The 17,441-nt window shown below is 39.2% G+C and overlaps 1 pseudogene; it reads left to right on the top strand.

Moving 5' to 3' along the window:
• Positions 1 to 1,748: 1,748 nt before the first annotated feature.
• On the top strand, positions 1,749 to 3,177 carry LOC112867606 (glia maturation factor beta-like; annotated as a pseudogene).
• The last annotated feature ends 14,264 nt before the right edge of the window (positions 3,178 to 17,441 follow it).

Below are 17,441 nucleotides of genomic sequence, written 5' to 3'. Positions count from 1 at the left end.
CAATAGATTATACTAATCACTCTATTCTCTGCTGGATCCCTTTCTCATACGAAAGGAGGGATTTTGACCCTCCATTCGCTCACTGGTTCTCACTTTTTTTGAAAACTGTTTTTAAATATTTCTCATTTTTGAGTGTGTGAGAGAGAGAGCCAGCATCGGTGGGGAGGGGCAAAAAGAGGGAGACACAGGATCTCACGCAGGCTGCATGGTGTGAGCACAAACCAGATGTGGGGCCTGACCTCAAAACCATGAGAACGTGAAATCAAGTCACCTACTTACCCACTGAGCCACCCTGGTGCCCCCTCTCTTGTGAATTATCTAATTATATCTTGGTTCCCGCTAGGCATAGTGGGCCTGTCAATTCAGTCAAGCCCAGGGATTGGGGGAAAGTTGCCATGCTGCTCCCATGCTAACTGAAAGCATGCAGTTTCTGATACATAAAATGATGCACTGACCCCCACCCTCCCCGTCACTGATGACTTGGTGCTTGAAAGGCTGAAGTTGGCATGGGAGTAGTTGGGCAGCAGAATTCCAACCACTGGCTGCTAGAGATGCCTTCATTCTGAAGAGCCGACAGTTCACCCATTTGCAGTATTCTTCAGGACCTGCAGGATGTGCAGAAACAGCCCAATCGAGGACCATTGCAACAGAACCTCTGTGGAAATACTCGAGGGTCAGCCACAAGCCAGAAACTGCTAGCTGTGTAGCTTGACTGCACCCAAGGACAGGGCAAAAAAAAAAATCCAATGCCAGAAAGTTTCCCTCTCCTTCTGAAGGGACATTGCAGGAAGTTTCCCTTTGTCTTAGCCCACAAATTGTTCTCACTCCAGAGACAACAATCTTGCCAGGAGATTGTGCTAGTCACTTAATTTTTTATTTTTTTATTTTTTATTTTTTTTGCCATATGCCATTCTCTGGTGTTCATCAAAAACTTTGGCCTTCTGTGTCTTCTCGTCCACCCAGTTGCTTTTTTTCCAGCTCATTTCTCCTTGTTGTCCGTTCAGGCACAACGTCAGAGCCATTTCTTCTTTTCATTGGGGAGTCTGGCCAAATTCTTGTCACTCTGGGATACGTCGGTCACGGGGTCCCTCCAAACTTGCTTTTCAGTACTCTGTTGACAAAGCCAAGTCCAGGGCATTTCAAGGTACCCAGCAGGAATGCTTGTGTGTAGTCAGTATCAGAGGTATCAAGAGGGAGCTATCCTCACTTCTGGGACAAGAGGAACATGGAGCAGGACAATTCATTCTCAACTTTATCCCATTCTCAGCTGAAATATCTTTTGGCCTTGTGTGCAACCACCATTGCAATTCCTTGGCTGTAGTGATCACTATGTTTTGGGTCCCAGGCAAGGCTAATGAGGCTGCCCCCACATAGCGAGTGCTTTGCCTTTCCTAATGAGCTCTGACTCTGGTCTCTGCTAACCAAGTGCAATCAGTTCCTGATACCCCAAAGGAAAGATTGCCTTCCTGGGAGTACTGGGTGTTTGGCTAGTTGAGAAAAGAAATGATGGTTAACCAAACTGTTTCCTTTCTTGTCTGTGAAAGATGCTTTCACTCTGAAGAGCATCCGGTTCACCTGTGGGCAGTCTTCTAGAGGACCTGCTTAGCACTGAAAGAGACCATTCAAGAATTACTGCAGGGATGCGGGCGACTCTGCCAGGTGCTGGGACAGGAAGGGAGGCGATCAAAGACCTGCCATTTTAAAGGGGCTTGAAACAAGGCTACAGGCTGCTGATGGGCAGGAGGAAAATGAGGGAGTCTTTGGTGGTTTGTGATGTTGAGGATTTAGTGGAAAAGTTGAGAAAATTTGGTTTTCATAAAGAAACAATGCTGCCATCATAAGATTGGTAAGGACAAACGCCTGGTGGTACTGGATGAAGACCTGGAGGGCTTTTAACCTGATGAACTTGACAAACTGCCTGAACGGCAACCTCCTTCACGGTGTATAGTTACAAATACCAACATGATGATGGAACAGGTTCGTATCCTCTGCCTTATTTTCTCCAGCCCTGTTCGATATAAGCCTCAACAACTTCTTGAAGCCGAGCTATCCCAGCCTGAGAGGCAGGGCCCCGGCTGTGTGTGGATTGGTGACTGCAGGGCGGCTGGCCGACACTAGAGCTTCTTGTACTCCCGCTTTTAGGTAATTTGGTCTTACTAAAACTACCTTGGGTATTGTTTGTTGGGGAATTGCCTTCAGCAGGCCCCCTGGGAAAAGAACCATTAGGAAGAAAATAAGGTTCCGCAAGAAATTGTGCGGCCTTACGTTTAGCCCTTGCCATCCTCTATGGAGACTACTTATAGGAAGGATAGCCCCGTGCATTTGTCAGCAAAAAGGGTCTGTATAAGAGAAACATATGGATTTGAAAGCCCCACTCCGGCAACTAAGGAGTGTATTTCTGGGCACGGGTGACTTCAACCCCTAAGCCCACCTGGCCACCTGGAGGCATTCCAGATGATGACTGAACCTGGTCGGTTTTGCTAGAGAATGGTTCATTGGTTCCTAGGTGCATTGTCTCTCTGAGAATGTATGAGGAATGGGCTTCTAAGACTTTTTCAGCCCCTTTCTGGCACACCGGACCAACGCAAACACATTGTTCTGGCCTCATGTGGTTAGGAGGTCATGTCCCTGTAACTGTTCCACTTGAGGTGTTGAGAAATAGAGGGCCTTTCACGAGAACAGCAAAGCAAATACTTTGTAGATTATACATAAACGCAGATACATAATGGAATAATGTAAGAAATTATAATCAAAGATTATGCGGGAAATTTCTTAATAAGTTTCTTATTTCTTAAATGTTTATACACAGGAACGTTTTCACAACTAGGTAATGTTAGAAGAACATAGTTGACGTACAAGGAAATCACCAGTATATATAATGCCAAGTTTTCTGCAAGAAATTAGCCAGTTCAACACACTGCTGTTGTCTGTGTCCACATTTATTTTGGTTTTTATTTTAGCTTTTTATTTTTAGTTTTGTTTTATTTTCACTTTTTCACTGACGCCGTTCATCTTTCGGGGAACCTCTGGACCTGCTGGGGCTAGGACTCCGGCAAAGAACAAATGGTGTATGCTGGGAGTAAGAATAAGTTAGTCCCGACAGCTGAACTACCCACAGTATTTGAAATAAGAAACACTGAAAAATGGCTACATGAGAAACTTGGATTTTTCCACTAATGTGAACTTGTGTGTTTCTAAAGTATTTATTAAGCTGACCATATTGGAACCAGACATAAGTATTTATGCCTAGAACTGCACTGTTCCTCCCAGTTTGTTTCCTGCAGTAAAGAAAAATTCTTCATTTTGTTCAAAGTTTGAACAAAGGAAAAATCGTCTTCATAATAATGAACTTTGTAAATTATTTCCTTATGTGTGGAAATGTTGGGTGGGCTACTAATCTCCAAGGACTTTTTGCACTCTTGTAACTAATTTTGGTAACTTATGGTTCAGAATTTGTCACTATTTGCAGACACTTGGCAAGTGGGTATTGGATTGTGACAGGCCACAGTTGCCTCCTTTTGACACTGTATATTAGCCGTTCATAGATTAAAATATCGTATTATCACTTAATTCTTTGAAAATAATTTGGGTAAAAGACTTAAATGACCCAGTTTTGAGCCATAAAAGTAATTTTTGGTGGTGTAATCTATATTACTAGTACATTGTTCATCAACTCCATGCCTTGTTTTCTACACCTTTTTAATCAAGTCCAGAAACTGTGTTCCTCAGTCATTCATTCTTAAGGTCTGGGAGTGAAATGTTATAATAGGTATGAAAGTTAGGGTCTCTTCTGAGTAGAAAATAGCATCTTATTCTTGGAAATTGATAGGTTGGAACTAATCAAGGGCTTCATTCCTGGTTGTGTCATACTAGGTAGTTTTGGACCTAGGTTGAAAACACTGTGTAATTATAAAACAGTGCTGTCCTGTGAACACTAGCCATTTTAAGTGTGTTGATACTGTGCCTCTGGTTTGTTAGCTTTGAAGTAGTTTAAGACTTTATACTGCCAATGTTCCAGATTTGGTGAAATTAATACTTTTGTAAAGGGTCCAAGTGAAAAAATTTTATAATATGCTTATCTGAAGTTTGTAATAAAGTCAACTTCATTTTTCTAAAGTTCCAAGTATGTGTTTGCATTGATGAGTGTATGGTGGTTGAGAGGTATATTTATGATCAGCTTTTTGCCATGGGAAAAAATTATTTCAAAACCTTAGCCAGAGTTAACACTAACACATCAATAGAAATTGCACCTTGTACTCTAAATTTCAGAAGATATTCTAAACCATACCTCTGTCTTGGCATCATTGGCATAGAGCAAGGATTTTAATATATAGTATACTTTAACAACTTATAAATAACTAACTTAATTTGACAAATGGTCTTGAGACTCCAAAACTAATCAAATTGGCGAGAAAATTCTTATGTTAAGAATATCTTAGGTGAACCCGGGTGGTTCAGTCAGTTGAGCCTCCGACTTTGGCTCAAGTCATCATTTCACAGCGCATTCAACCCCTGCATTGGGCTCTGTGCTTCCAGCTCAGAACCTGGAACCTGCTTCTGATTCTGTCTCCCTCTCTGCCCCATCCCCACTCATGCTCTATGTCTTAAAAATACATGAAACATTAAAAAAATATTTTAAAACAGAATATCTTATTCATTTCAAAACTAGTAAGGCATTTTTTCATGTTGGACTATTTTCCATTCATCCATTCTTTGCATTATTTTTGAGGATTCTGTGCCAGCATTAATAAAAAGGTGAAGATAGTTGGAAATTTCACAATATTGAATCTTCTTTTGCCAACACTGTTTCACTTCACTAATCTAAAAAACAGGAAGCAATAAGATAGTTGGAGATGAGGAAGTGCCAGAGTGGGCATTTGTTTTGGTTAATGAATGGGAAGGATGCTTTATTCCAATTTGCAGAGCGAGAGACACACAGAGAGAGAAAACTTTACACAGGAAGTTTATGAATTCCTGAAAAGTATTTTGATATTGGAGACTAATGCTCATATTTCTGCAGAAATGCAGATAAAATCCAAGTGAATAGTGTTTTTAATGTTTTTCAATGAAGGAAATGAGATCCGTTTCACCTGGTTTGCAGCAATAAGAGAAACTAGTGCTGCAAGAATGTATTTTTTAATGAGGTTCCTTTTTTTCTTGTCTTGCTTGTTTTTGTTCTTTAAATGGAAAATCGTCTATAATGTCAGAAAATACTCACTTCCATAAAGAGAACTTAGTTCTGTTCTCTAAGAGTGGCAAAAAGCTGTGATAATCCATGTTTTTTTTTGTACCTCGTTTGATTCCTTATTTATAACATGTATTTACAAGACAGTAAATTAGGACCAAGGAAACAGTAGAATATGCTTTTACTCCCTCTGTGCTATAGGGAAACTTCCAAATTCTATGCTCTAGAGTGTTCTCAGACTTTTTAAAAACTTCCTCCCCATCTAATCAAATTTTTGCATTGTTCTTTTCCAGTATATTTCTATGTTTTCTTTTTTTTCTGCCTTCTCTCCAACAGTAACTCCAGGTTTGACCATTGCAGTCTTGACGTTCCATAACTTTCTGGTGCAGCTATTCTCATTCATATGTTAGTCTTTCTTGGCACGGGTTTTTTTTCCTGGGAACCTCCTACATGGTTTCTAAGCATTAGTTTTGAAATTGTTGGCCTTGAATATGAAGTTCTGCACAACACTTATTGTTGTCATGATAGAGTCAACCAGTAAACCTAGCATGTTTTCAGTATAATTTTGAGAGAGCATAACTGACAGATGAAGAAAATTGTTCTCAGGTTAGTCTGCTGAAAATCCAAAATGCCATTTTGAATAGTATTCACTTTGTTCTGGTATTGAAGTAATCATGTTAAGAGATAGTTTGTTAGACTGCTTTTGTTTAATTGACTTCTAAAGTAAGTGTTTCTTATTCTTGAGACAGCTTGCCAGGGCAATGTACCAGTCATTTCATCCTCAGACTTGTACCATTCTCATCTCTCATAAGAACACTGTCCGTGTGTGTATCTATTTTCACCCGTTCCTCTTTTTGTGTTTATTTTCATTTTTGAGAAATGAAGCCACAGAATCATGGAGCCACAGAATCGAACTCAGCAGACAAGCTAGACTGAGTCGCAATTTCACAGTCACATACACACCAGAGGTTATTACATTCCCTCCCACAGAATTCCTACCTGTGAGACTTCGGAAGTCTTGGGGAGTGATCAGGTGGGGCTGACTAGACTGGGTCCAAGCCTTACCAGTTCTGACATCAGATCCAGGTTCTCACCTGCCAAGTCTCTTCGAGTCTGGTGGGAATGGTGGAATGGGAGCTGGCCTGAGGCAACCAAGCAGGAGACTGCAGAAATTCAGGCAGGGTGTGCCCCCTTCCTTGCGATCTCTCATTCTGTCACCGCCTCACTTTTCTCCCAATCCAGTGGCTACAATGGGCCACCACTGTTGGGTTTCCAGGTCAGGGAACCAAAATTGTTATGGAACCAGGCTGGAACGCTGGTGGAAAAACCAAGTGACACTTGGAAATCTTGGTGGATCGGATATTTAACACTGGCAAGCTCAGAGGAGACTCTTTCTCCAAGTATCTGAGCCCCGAATGGGAGCGGGAACGGTAATTTATAGTTGTAAGCATCCATATTTGTGTGTGGGGGGCTTTGTGTGTACAGCAAAGAAAGGAAGAAGAACCCAGAGAAGGGGTCTTTGGAGACAAGAGTTTGTTTTAGCTCCATCAGCCATCTTTATTTACTTCAACAATATAAAGTTGCCAAGACTGGTATGTATGGATATGTAGGTGGTTCCAGATGTTTGAGGAGGGACTGACCTTATACATGCAACGAGGGAAATGAAATTAGATTTTCCCAGAGTTGCCTCATTCCCATCTGTAATGTAGAGCCTTGGCCTCCCAGCCATTCTCACCATTTTGCTATTTCCTAAATCTGGATTCCATTCAGGACAATTGAGATTTTACTCACTTCACACAAACAGAGCCCAAAAATTGGTTCTAAACTCCCACTCTGGTCCTGTGTGAGAGCAATCAAGGACTATCTCAAAGGATCGATGGCCTTCTTGATGAGGTTTTGGGGTGATGGAGGTGGGAGGCCAGAGTTGATGAAAAAGAAGGAATTCTTTTAGATGTCTTGGGTGCAAAAGGTGAATTTATTAAAGCATGGGGACAGAATCCATGAGCAGAAGGACCTGCCCTGGGGCTATGAAGAGTGGGTAGTTATATACTATGAAGTTAGGGAGGTAAAGTCAAAAGGGAAGCCTCAAGATGGACTTTGATATGCTAAAAAGGTCTCCTAATTTATCTGAGGCCCTTGCCTTTGTCAGGCTTAGGTAGTTTTCCCTCTAGTAAAGCATTAACATTAGGAACTAAGGGGTTCCTGAAAAATATTATACTCTGTATTTGCCTCAAGTAGTTGTCAATGGGCTGCAGGTTATGAGTTAATGCAATTTTACCTGCCATTTCCTTCTTGCCTTTCTTATCACTATCGAGGGGTGATAGTGGAGCTCCAGGAAATGGACTCTATAGGTTACTGGAGATTAGGCTAATAAGATTGCTTTTTCCTTGTAATTTCCTAAGATATTTGTAAACAGATGGAGACCCATGTCCTGTATAACTGTGATATCTATAAGATATTTGTTTTCTTTCCCTTCCCTAGTCATTGGGCTGCCAGAAGTGTTTGAAGAATATCACCATATCCTACCTGGGGCAGGTGGTGTGGTAGCTTGGACTTTGTCCTCAGCCCAGCCCAAGCTCCATGATCATTCTTGTCCATCAGTGCTTACTGCTTGGCCAGCCCTGGTAAGTACGGTGAGGGGTAGAGATGTGTGATGTATCTTTGGTGTGTGTTTTCTTATAGTTTTGTGATGAGTGTGGTGTTTATGTGGTGTGTGGGAGTGGAGTGTGTTTGATGTTTCTGTGTTACATATGTGGTTAGTGCTTGTGTATGTATGGTATGCATTGTGTGGGGATAGTGTGTGTGCTAGGTACATTATTTCCATGTGCTCTATAAGTTGTGTCGGGTTTGTGTGTGTAATATGTGTTATGTGTGTGTGATGTGTGTGTGGAGTGAGCGTGGTTTATGTGGTATTTGTGAGACAAAAATGTGGTTTGCCTGTCATGTATGTGTTTGAGTGGCAATTGGCATGTAATAGGTATATGTGTATTGTATGTGTGGTATATGCATGTTGTGTGTGAGGTGTGTGTGACATGTGTGGTCTGTGAGGTGTATATGAGGTGTGTGTATGCTGTGTGTAGTATATTTTTGGTTAATAACCGGCCTGTTTTGTGTGTGGTGTACTTATGGGGGCAGCTTACGTGTCACGTATTTGTGTGTCTTCTTTGTGTCGTGTGTGTTATGCGTGTGGTGTGTGTGGTGATTGTGTGGTGTATGTACTTTCTGTGTGTTGTGTGAGATGCGTGCGTGTGGGTAATTTATGCCTGCTGTAGGTGTGGCGTCCATGTGGTGTATGTGTGGAATTTGGTTGGTTATGTGTAGTTTGTGGCGGCAAATCTGTGTGGGAGTTTGTGTGGAATATGTGTGCTGTGTATGGTGAGTGTGGTTTGTATTTCAGAATTATGTAATCATCCCCAAAGCAAGGTTGTGTGGTGTACAGGTAGAATGTCCCAAAGCAAGGGTGTGTTATACAGGTAGAATGTTTGTGGGTAGGCTCAGCCAGAGATTTTGGGTGGTTTCTGACTCATGTGTGGGACAAAGGGCAGAGAAGATAGATATCTCCTTGCTCGAATTGACCCATGCCCGTTGGAACGCAGAACTTTGACTCACTTGCTAGTCATTCCTATCCCATTGCTACTTTCCTGACTGGGTGTCTGTTCTCACAAGACTATGTGCCTCTCTCGTGTACAACCAAGTTCCCAGGATTGGAGGTGTGTTTCTAGGCAGTTCCTGAGCCAATGCAGGGTTCCAAGAGTCTGATATCTGAGAGAACAGACAGCACTCCTGACCTTAAGGCTTCGGTGCTATGCAGGATGCAGTAATTTGGGGAACGGTAGCCACATAGACTCCCACCCCTAATTGATGGACAATACCGTCCCTTGGAAGAACAGTCTGTGCATGTGCAGTATGCTCCATGACCTGATCTGGTCACAAAAAGCCTTTTGAACAAAAAGTGCACCAAGGCCTCTTTCCTATCTCTAGATCATCACATGGAAACACATTCTTCATCACTCAGAGTCCCTGCCCCCTTATCTACTGATAAAAATGGGCAAAAATGCACCAAAAGCCCAAGTTTTCCTCTCTTTCTTAAGGGAGCATATAGGTCTCTTGCTCACAGGGCTTCTATAGCCAAAGCCCACAAAAAGGTTCTTCTGACTCCTGAGCAGGCCAGTGTGCTACTTTATTATGCTGGCCAGTCTCTTCTAAATGTGACAAAATCCTCATCTTTAATGAAGTTTTCTGACCCTCGGTGCATCAAATTTCATTATATTGCTTTTTTACTAATGTTTGTTTTGAGGTCCATACATATTCAGTCATTCAGGGTAATGCTCCATGTGGCAAATGCCCAATGTGGAACAGCCCTATGGTTGTGGGACAAGTTGAGCCAAGGGGCCTGGGTATCTTCGTTTCAGGACCACATGGGCATATAGAGCCTTAGGGCATAAGAAGGGGTTCAGCCAAGAGTTGTGTGTGGGGAGGCTGGGCCAGACGTTTTAGGGGGGAGCATGATCCCATGCTGGGCCTAGGGGAAACAAAATGTGTGACCAGTGTGTCCCTTCCGTATTGATCACATTTCCATTGGTTGGAAATATTGAATGCAGTTTCAAGCTGGCTGTAGACATTCCTTTTTGATTACTGTATTTTGACTCAGTGTTTCTTCACCCTTAGGAGCCATGGAGCTGGCACTTAGTGGGCACAAATGGCAGCATCATGTTCCTCCTGGGTCTCGCACTTAGTGACAGCCAACACCAGATATCCCAAAGGAGAAGAGCCCTCCTATTTCTGACCTTGGTACTTGGCTGTTTGTAGCAAGAGGTGGGGGAGGGGATCCAGCTTGCTTCATTGCTCTGCCTGAGGTGCCTACCTTCTGAAAGGCAGTAGCAGTGGCTATGGGAGCAGTAGGCTCCAGAAGATAGCAGGGAAAGAACCCTTTATAGGCAGATGGCACCAATGACCCGTTCCACACTTTAGAACAACAGCTGGGGGCATCTCAATACTATAGCATTGTCACTGCTCACTCCATTTAGTGAAGGAAAGAGCAACAAAAGCAGACAATATCCAGGGTTCTCTGGGTCCTTCTGAAGGAAGAGACAGGCCGTTGCTGACAGGGCTTCCAGATGCAGAAACTAGAGGACGCATTTGCCTAAGCCCTCTGATGTTTCCTCCCCTCCTCCTCCTCCTCCTTCACCTCTTCCTTGCCCACCTCCTTCTTCCTCCTCCTTTGCATCTCCTTCTCTTTCTCCTTTCCTTCCCTTCTCCCTCTCCTTCAACTGCCCTGTTGAGTGTGTGCAAGTGAGGAGTCCACATGCGCTTCCGTCAGAATTTCTCCCTGCGCTGTGCCTTCTCCACTCGGAGGCCGTGGTTTTATTGGCCTTCCAGGTCCGGGGAAGGTGGGGACATGGTGGCCAAACTTAGTGAACCGAAGAGCCAACTTAATAATTTTCAGCGAAAAAGAGGCATTGCTGCTAAGTGCACTGGAATCCCCACCGTCTGGTCCCCCTGATCTCTCCCTAAGGAGGACGGCTGTTCTGAACACAGTTCCCGTCACTCGGGCAGGCCCCCCCCCCCCCGCAGGTGCCCCGCCCACAGTGCTCTGCTCTGTGTGGGATCTTGAAACTCCATGTGCACATCGGAAGCCCCCCTCCCCCAGGCGGCCACCGTCCTGCCACTTGGCGGCTCAGCCTCAGTCCCTGGGCAGTTGTAAAGCGCCAGTGGGACGGGAGCCCTGCGAAGACCCTAAAGACAAGATCACACCGGAGTCCGTTTCTGACTCTATTCAGTGTGGTTTTTGACAGGCACAGAATAAGGCAGTCATTTGCTGTATAGGTTTTCCAATATATAGGTGCTGAAAAATACAAACAGTTCCCCATTGTGAAAAAAAAAAAAAGTCTTCTTCTTCATCTCCTTTTTCTTTTTCTCTTTCTTCTACTTATTCTTCTTGTCTTTGATGTAAATTTGGGTTTTTTGAGATTTTTCTTGCTTCTCAAGGTAGGCGTTTATCACCATGACCTCTCATCCTTGAAATTTTGCTGCATCCAATAAATTTTGGTATATTGTATTCCACATTTACTTGTATCATTATTTTTTATTTATTCATTTGTCTATTAGATGTGCAGTAGTATAGGGTTTAATCTGCACATATTTTGAAAATTTCCAGTTTTCTTTTTTCATCTTTTTCTTTTTTTACTTTTTTCCAACGTGTTCATAAAATATGACTGATATCATTTTAATCCTTTGAAATTAATTGTATTTGTTTTTTTCACTAACATATGGTCAATTCTAGAGAAGTTTCATGTGAGGTTGAGAATGTGTATTCTGTTGTTTTGGATGGAAGTTTCTGTAACTTAACTGTATGTGGTATAATGTGTTAAGGGCCATGTTTCCTTAATGATTTTGTCTGGATTATCTGTATTTTACAAAATTGGAGTACAGTAGAGTTGGACACTTAACCCACTGAGCCACCCAGACACCCCGTAAGCAGAATACACTTTTTAAAATTCCATCCAGGCACAGTATAACTTTTGTTTGGAAGATTTAATCCATTTACATTTAGAGTAATTATTGACAGGTCAGGACTTAATGTCTTCTTATTAAAACTTTTCTGTTTTCAAGTCCTTGTTCATTTCTTCTCTTACCTTTCTTTGTGAATACATGGTTTTCTGTATTGTTATACTCTTGTTTTCTTCTCTTTATCTTTTGTTGAGTTTACTGTATTTGCTTTGTGGTTTTTATGAGGCTTACATAAAATGTCTTATAAATAAAGCTTTTCATGTTTTGGTGATAACTAAACTGCAAATACATACAAAAGTATGCTCTTTTGCTCCCTCCTCTCATATTTTTGATGCCATGATTTATACCATTTTAAAATGTATTCATTTAAAAATTGTAGAAATAAATCCATAATTTTATGCTTAATTAATCTTTGACAAAGGAAGGAGGAATACACGGTGGGAAAGACAGCCTTTTCAACAGATGCTGTTGGGAAACTGGACAGCTCCATGCAAAGGAATGAAAGTGGACCACTTTCTCCCACCATACATAAAAATATATTAAAAATGGATTAAGAAACCAAATGTGACATCTGAACCCATAAAAATCCTAGAAGAAACCACAGATAGTAATTTCTGTGACATCGAACATAGAAAACATAGCAAAATGTTTCTAGATAAGTCTCCTGAGCATATGAAACAAAAGCAAAAATAAACTATTGGGAGTTTGTCAAAAGAAAAATTTTCTGCACAGTAAAGTAAATAATCAACAAAGCTGAAATACCACCTACTGATTGGGAGAAGATAATCACAAATGATATATCTTATAATGGGTTAGAATTCAAAGTATACAAAGAGCTTATACAACTCAACACCAAACACCCCCCAAAATATCCAATTTAAAAATGGGCAGAAGACAGATATTTTCCAAAGAAGACATACAGATGACTAATAGACATGAAAGAATGCTCAAATCACTCATCATCAGTGTGCATCACCAGGTTTTGCAAATCAAAACCAATGAGTTATTATCTCACGCTAGTCACAATCACTAAAACAAAAAACACAATCAAATGCTGGTGAGGATATGGAGAAAAAGGGACACTTTTTTTTTTAATTTTTTTTGAACGTTTATTTATTTTTGGGACAGAGAGAGACAGAGCATGAACAGGGGAGGGGCAGAGAGAGAGGGAGACACAGAATCGGAAACAGGCTCCAGGCTCCGAGCCATCAGCCCAGAGCCCGACGCGGGGCTCGAACTCGCGGACCGCGAGATCGTGACCTGGCTGAAGTCGGACGCTTAACCGACTGCGCCACCCAGGCGCCCCGGGACACTTTTTTTATTAGTGGGAATGCATACTGGTGCAGTCACTGTAGAAGCGGTAGCACTTTCTCAAAAAATTGGAAAATGAATTACCATATGATACAGTAACTGCACTAGTATTTAACCAAAGAATATGAAAATAATTTCAGAAAGTATATTTTTATTGAAATATTATTTACCGTAGCGAAATTATGGAAAGAACCTTTGTCCATCGATAGATGAATGGATATAGAAGTGGTCTATATATGCAACAAAACACAGCCATAAAAAAAAGGGGGAATTAAATCTTGGCATTTGCAATAACATGGATAGATCTAGAGATTATAATGCTGAATTAAATAAGTCAGTCACAGAAAGACAAATGCCATATAATTTCACTCATCTATGGAATTTAAGAAATACAACAGGGGCACATGGGTGGCTCAGTTGGTTAAGCGTCTGACTTCAGCCAGGTCATCATCTCATGGTTTGTGGTTTCGAGCCCTGCATGGGGCTTTGGGCTGATGGCTCAGAGCCTGGAGCCTGTTTCTATCCCTCTCTCTCTCTGCCGCTCTGCTGCTCTCTCTCTTCCTCAAAAATAAATAAGAAAAAAATTAAAAATTTTAAAAAAGGAACAAAAGAGACAAACCAAGAAACAACTATAGAGAATAAACTGATGATAATTGGAGAAGTGGGTGGGAGGATGCATTAAATACATAAAGGAAATTCAGAGTACACTTATGATGAAAAGGGTGATGTATAGAAGTATGGATCACTATATTTTACACCTGAAAATAAAGCACTGTATGTTAACTATGTTGGAATTTTTCAAAAGGGAAGAAAGAAAACTAAGTAAATAACTGCTTTTTGTAGATATATAGCATCATTTTGGACTTTATGTCAAGATCATAAACAGGGAGTTTTGGCTATGATAGCATTGAAAACTACTGTTTAATGATTTCTTGACCACAACCTTTCACTCCCCAAGTCGTCTCCTTTTTCTGAGAACTTTTCTACTAATCTATGGTGCTAGGACCCCAGAGCAGCATTTACATTGCATGACTCTTTCTAAATATAATTTGTGTAATTGAGATAATAATGAAACTAAAGCAAGACCAGCTAAAAACTTTCTTCCTTGAATTTGGATTTACATTTCATATACTATTCAGTGTCTATAGATAACCTGAACTGGTTTTCTTGCAGACTCGCAAGTTGAGAACAATTTAGTTCTACTCATACCAAAAATGAGTGAAAATGGTTTTCAGGAAGAGATAAAAAAGCAGGAAAAAGAGCAATGAGAGCCTTGTTGTCTTCAGTTGTGATGTTTGCAAAAACTGTTCTCTCTCTCAGGAGGACCAGCTTCATGGCTTTTGAATATCTTTAGATGTCCAAAATCTTTACAAATATCAATTATCTTACTTTTTAGCTCACTACAGTTTTGTTATTTGTAACAATGAAAATTGAAAATGGACTTTTTCTTACACCACACACAAAAATAAGAATAAAAACTGTATAACCAAAATTTTACAATTCAACACCTACAAAAATAATCCAATAAAAAATTGGACAAAAGTCATAAACAGATAATTCTCCAAAGAAGACATCCAGATGGCTACTAGACACATGAAAAAAATGCTCATTATTACTTACTATTAGGGAAATATAAAACAAAACTACAATGAGATATCACCTCACACCTTCAAAATGGCTACAATCAACATCACACATGCCAAAAACAGTTATTCATAAGGGTGTGGAGAAAGGGAACGCTTCTAACTGTGGAAATGCAAACTGGTGCAACCACTCCGGAAAACAGTGTGGAAGTACCTTAACAAGTTAAAAATAGAACTACCCTATTATGCAGCAATTGCACTAAGATTTACCCAAAGAATACAAAAATACTAATTTGATAGGACACATGCACCCAGATGTTTATAACAGAATTATCTACAATAGCCAAATTATGGAAAGTGCCCAAGTGTCCGTCCATCGACTGAATGGATAAAGAATATGTGACATATATGTGGTGAAATGTTATATAGCCAAAAAAAGATGAACTCTTGTCATGTGCGGACATAGATGGAACTAGAGAGTATACTGCTAAGTCAGTCAGAGAAAGACAAATACCATATGATATTATTAATAAATGAACAAAGGTGGAAAAATAGAGAGAGATCAAGAAATAAAGTAATTATACAGACCAAACTCATTATTACCAGAAGAGTAGTGGAAGGGAGGTGGATAAAGAGTTGATAGGGATTAAGGAGTATATTTGTTATTGTGAGCACTCAGTGATGTATGGAATTGTTGAATCACAATATTGAAATCTTGAAATTAATATAACAATGTATGTTACCTAGCTAGAATTAAAATAAAAACTTACAATGCCAAAATTAAGTAAAATTGTAAAAAAGCACATAGTTGTAAAAAAAAAAAAGCAATGTGCCAATGTGTACGTTATCACTAATTAGAAGTGGAAAAACTTACATTTTTAACCATTGAAAATCCTTTTTTTGGTCACTTTTTATAATATACTCATCATAAAAATAATTCTAGCAAAGTAAAAAAAATGTAAGGTAGTTAAGAAGAAAATATATGACAATGATGGAAGTGTTATATGTTTTGGGTTTGGTATTTATAAATAAACTCCCTAAAAACATTCATTTTGCAAAGTTACTTTCTATTTTGGTTCCTACCGGTGGTATGATAGCTCTATTTACTCAGCATATTTACCTTGCCCAGCAAATGAATTTTACTTTTTTTTGTCATTTTAAAACGTGAGATTTCTTTATATACTCTGAGGAATAGTTATATATTAAGTATGTTTTACTCCTGTCTTTGTGGTTTTTGTGTCATTTTATTACCGGTTTCTTTCAGATAATGTAAATTCTTAATTTCAATTTACTCAAATTCTTTTTTCTAATTTCAAGTCTAGTGCTCTTGGTGTTATAGCAATGAAATCTTTGCAGGTGGAAATAACACAGAGTATTTTTCCTGTTAGTTTCCTAAAAAATTATACATTATTTTATTTTTAGAATTAAGTTAACTTTTGCATATATTGCATATAAAACTATGATAAACAAATGATCACTTCAACCAAGGCAAAAAATTAACTTTATGAATATGAAAAAAAAAAGGAAAAGGAAAAGCACAAAGTCATTAGATTGATTTTCAAATCCTAGATCTTTTGCTTACTATGTTATTTTAGCAACACTGAGCATCATTGTGTTACCCTGTAATATTCAAGTTGTATAGCATATAATATATAATTGACAAATGCAGAGTGATTATCAGGAATAAAAGAGTGTGTAAAGGACTTATCTAACAGTGGGAAATAGAATAAGTACATTTTAAAGGGTTTAATTAATTTATTTGAAAAGCATTACTTATGAGACATTTTTAAGGCCTCAGATTATAATAAAAAATTTACAAAATTTTATGAATGCTATGAATAATTTAATATCTAAATCAAATAGTCAAGAAATGCCAAAAGTCAATTTTATAAGGCAGTAATCTCATGTAAGTCTATGTAATAGAGATATTGTGATTATGTGGTAAAACTAAAATGAGGAATTTAAGATAATTTCTTTTGCTCCTGAAATAATCTAAAACTTGGAGCATGAATCACATGCTTAGATTACATGAATCTAAACCCTTATCACCGTAACACAGCTTTGCATTTTGAAAAATAGCCACAAGAGGGCAAGAACCAATGTATAAGGTCCACAGGTTTAGATTACCATGAAAGTTTTCAACTAATTATATAATTATTAAAAATTACCACAAAATTATTTCTCCTCATTTGTTTACTACATAAATCATCTTACTTACTGAAAAAGAGTCACAAAATATCCTAAAACTCAGGTGAAGCACTTTATAAATAATACTCTACTTGATTTGCAATTTGTGAATTCACTATTAATAAAATAATTTCTAAAATGGTGTTTATAGAAAACACGATTGTGCCAAATTTTTTGCCACCTCAAGGAAATGTAAGAAAGCATCTCTCACGTTGTTTCATTTATTTACTCTAGAAAATTACAAAATCAAGGCATGTATGTTATAAAAATTATCTCACATGATACAAATTTTTAAAAATTCAATTCCCTGTTACATTGCTCCATTCAAAAAATAATTACTGTTGTTTCTCATTCACTCCCCAAATGTTCTTAAGTATAAAAAATATCAATGAATATATAAAAGTGTGTGTATGTTTGGGCATCTGCATCTGCATGTTATGCTCATTAAATCTTGCACCTTGTTTTTGCACTGAGTGTGGGACCTTGGATACTTTATCAGCAAGATAGATGACCCACAAGGATTTCACAAGTGGCAAACTATCCCTTTCTATGGATGTTTCAATAATTTATGTAATTAATCTCTACTTATCAAATCTAAGGCATATAGACAAAATAAATTCCAGTATACAAACCAATGTGTGTTTTTTCCAGTATAAAAAACCTAA

The sequence above is a fragment of the Puma concolor genome, chromosome B4, assembly GCF_028749965.1.
Source record: "Puma concolor isolate L17-30 chromosome B4, mPumCon1.1.hap2, whole genome shotgun sequence".
NCBI classification, from domain to species: Eukaryota; Metazoa; Chordata; class Mammalia; order Carnivora; family Felidae; genus Puma; species Puma concolor.
Note: the sequence above shows the minus strand (reverse complement) of the source record. Positions and strands in the feature narration are given on the sequence as shown.